The sequence below is a fragment of the Athene noctua genome, chromosome 25, assembly GCF_965140245.1.
Source record: "Athene noctua chromosome 25, bAthNoc1.hap1.1, whole genome shotgun sequence".
Classification (NCBI taxonomy): domain Eukaryota; kingdom Metazoa; phylum Chordata; class Aves; order Strigiformes; family Strigidae; genus Athene; species Athene noctua.
In genome coordinates, this window is record NC_134061.1 from 6,364,832 (window position 1) to 6,368,725 (window position 3,894).

Here is a 3,894-nt window from a genome sequence, read left to right on the forward strand (position 1 = left end):
TCTGAGTGAGATGGTTTCTTTTTTCCAGCAATAGAATATGCTCTGAATATGTGAGGGAGGGAGAGGGATATTTTAATGATTTGTCTTAGAGCCACAACTTGGAATTTTGATATATTTGACCTTGTTTAGCATAATAAAGAGTTGGTTCGAAACCAGCTGTGCCTTTCTGCATGTGGATTGTTCTTCAGTGACAAGAAAAATTGCATTAGAAAAAGAAAAATTATAAATTTTGCAAGTCAGACCTTGAGAAGGATACCACTTATGAAAACATGAAAATCTGCATTTATGCATATGAATGAGCATGCTGATATTGTCCAGTGAACTGTGCAGCATTAGCTGGCCTAATTTAGCTGCGATTTTCGAAGGAACATACGGGAGCTGGCTGCCCAGATCCTTTTAAAAATTGCAGCTGAATGCCCGTCTGTTTTGCCGTCACAAAAGATGGCTTTTGTAACTGTCCCATGCTTTCCCCTCGCTGCAAATTTGGCCTCAAAATTGGAAGTATGTCTGAGGAGGCTTTAAGTGGTTTGCCATGTCATGCAGCTGTGAGAAGGCTAGAAGTGAGATGGATTTGGTGGTGTGGGCTTGGAATAAAAAGCTGTTTGTTCTGAGTTAAAGAAAAAAATCAGCCGTATAGATGAGGGCAGCGCTGCTCCTGCTGCCGGGGCACGTTGTGTCCCGAGCCTTGGCGAGGGCTGTGGTGGCAGGGCCGGTGGTGGTGACCGAGGCAGGATCCAGCGGTGATAACTCTGTGTGTTTTACCAGCTCTCAGGTTGCCTGATCATCCGTCAGTCCCCACGGAGTGGGAACCGCGCTCGGAGCAGGGAACAGCCCAGGCGCGGTCGCCACCTCCGGCCCAGGCGGAGTAACGGCGGCTTGAGCCCCGCGGCACGGGTTCAAGTGCACGGCTAACAGAGAGGTGCAGCGGGCCCGGGCTCCTGCTGCGTCACCTCTGCTGCTCCAGAAGGACACTTAACCTCCCTGTTGTCTTTAAGCATGTGATTATCTCTGTATGAGTCAGTGCAGCCAGCCACAGGCATCCAGCTGAGCATGTGCTGAAGTGTTTTAAAGTGCAGAAGCCTTCGTGTAACAACGAATTTGCAGCAAGAAATTCTGAACTGCTTCGGGCATTTGACCATAACTGCAAAAAGAAGGGTACGGTCACAGTGCTCTTTGCTTGTGTTTCTTGGGAAATTGTCTAAGAGAAGCCATCCTGTGATGGCTGTATTTGATCTTGAGCTCAGAAACAGGCCGGGAGTGGCAAACCCCGGGGTGAAAGCCGGGATCACACAGTCACCCCAGGCTCGGTGCTGTCTGAGATGCCCCCGGGTATTTGGCCTCCAGCTGCTGCTCCGAGAGGACGCGTCTCCCAGGGGTCCTGTGGCACATCTGCCAGCCCTGTGCGGATGCCTGGGGGGCCTGAGGACCTCTCCGGCAGCACCACGCACCTCGGCGTGATCCCAGCGGATCCCGCGTGTCGCTGGGCAGCCCAGCTGACAGCTCCACCTTGTTTTCCTCTGCTCTAGAGGGAGGATAACGCGGCTTACTTCGTACCGGGTATCGCAAGTATAAATTAGATCCTCTCTGTGGAATAATTTTCCTGTTGGAAGCATAGGTTAGGGGTTTAATGTTGTGAGCATTAAGTGTTCCTGCCTGTAGTTTAACTACAACCTTGTAGCAACTACACCATTCTTGTCGCTTGATTTGTTAATAATTCAAGAACTCTTGATGCTGGGTGTATAACCTGCCAGGTACACATTAGTTTCAGGAGGAGCTGTTGGTTAAGACGTGCACATTGGCTCCCGGGGTGTTTGCGGTGTGCCCAGCTCCTGTGGTTTGGACGTGCTGTGCTTTGCACCTTGTGCAGTTACTGTGAAACAGCTCCTGACAGACCGATCCCTTTGCAGGAGTTAAATTACGGTGTAACTAGATGTAACCCACCGTCCTACAGCATGGTGGGAAGGAGCTCAGGGGCTTCTGCTCCCGCAGGGCTTGCCATTCATTTTCTCTAGATCAGAGGGAACTGCAAATATCAGTTCATCATTGCTTGGAAAATGGCATTTTGTTTTCTACTGGGTGACATTATCATTGTGTAAATTCTGTGTTGATAGCTGGGGAGAGATGCCTTGGAAAGGGGATTAACAGACATCTGATCAATGCTTGTCAGTGCTATGGAGTAGTTTCTATACAGTTCAGATTTTGCTGTCCTCCTCCTTTTTTTTATTGAACAGGATGTTCTGGTTGTGCTTTGGCAAAGGATGTGTTGCCCGTTTGTGGGCCCGAGCCTGCTGCTTCCCCAGGAGCAGAACCGAGGCCCCTGCAGCTGCGTCCACACACAGGGTTATGCCCCAGGAGTTTTACACGTGACCCTTGTTCGGGTCTGTGACTTCTGCTGCCTCGTGGCCTGGATTTCTCTGTGTGGAAGCGAGGTCCGGCCGAGCAGGGGCAGGGGCTGCGCACCCGCTGTGGGCTGTGCCTGAGCCCCAGGGCAGGCCGGGGCCGAGGCTCTGCCCTGCAGACCTGTGGGTCGCCTCTAACACGCTTTGCTGGGGGCTTGGTCTCGCTATCCAGGTGGAAGTTAGGTTCCCAATCTCTGGCAATGAATTAAATTTCTTAAGTCAGCAAACAAGCGGTGATATATTTTAGCTTTGTTGTGAGTATTGGAAAGCATCATGCCAACTTCTCAGCTTTCATCTTGGGCTTATTTAAAGACATATTGTGACTTACGCGAGTTACTTTTATTTTTTCCCTTCTAAGTATATCTTATCCCTAGAAAATCAATATTCCCATTTGTGAATGTTTGCCAGGCTTTTTATATCTTTTCCCATAAACTTAAAATCACCTGGAAACCTACTATCAGAAAACTTTTAAGCCTGTTGTGTGTGGAAAGTGTTTCTGGTAATGCACTGATCCTGGCAGGTGTCGGCGTGCGTGTGTGTGTCAGTAGTTCTGGAGCTACCTCATCGCCTCTGGCTCTTATACCCCCTGACTTTCTGTGCAGGGAAGAAGGTGAGGGGATTTGACCCATGATACCTGAATTTATATGTGATGACTCCAAGCTCTGAAACAAAATTCCTCTCTTGCTTTATATTGCTGGTAGCAATATTTCTTTTTTTTCCTCTGAGGCTGGTGTTACAATATTGAGCGATTCGTTGCTGCATGTATTCTTATGTCATATACAAAAAAATAAGACTTCATGCATCACAGAGATCTTTTGAGTGTTTCCATTAATTGGAATTACACCAGAGAAGTCCCACTGGTGTGCACTGGTGAAAATATGAAGTTACAGAGAGAAGTTTGCAGGTTGTCTGTGGTTTTTAATGGAGGGAAGAGACCCCCGAAAGCGCCGTGCCTGCCGCTCAGGTCAGCTTCATCCAGAGTACCTGCCCAGAGGATGAGGAGCATGAGGACAGGAATCAAATTTCCTGGAATTTGCTTAGCCAAGCATCACGTTTCATTAATTGGGTTCGGTGCTAATTGAAGGCTGGTGGTCTGTTCGCAGGTATGATGGATATTTTATAAACTCTGTAGCCTCTGTAGGAGGTCCAGCCCTTTGGAAGGAGCTGGTTTCTGCTGAGCTGAGCGTGAGCCTCCAGCCCAGACAGAGCCCTTTATCTGACATGTAAAGCATGAATCAGAAAATGCGGCTGATTAGTCAACCATATTTGGTAATAAACTTGTTAACGTTTCAAAAGGTCTTTGAGGGAGCTGTTGCAAAGTCAGTTTGATTACATCAGCTGCGTGCTGAATTTCTATGGGCTTGTAGCTGGATCACGCTCAGTGTGAGAGATTAACACATAGGTTCCCTGGGAGTGTATTTTCCATATTCTCCATGAGAAAATAGATAACTTCGCTCATATCAGCACATGCCACTGTAGATGTTCTTAAGATGAG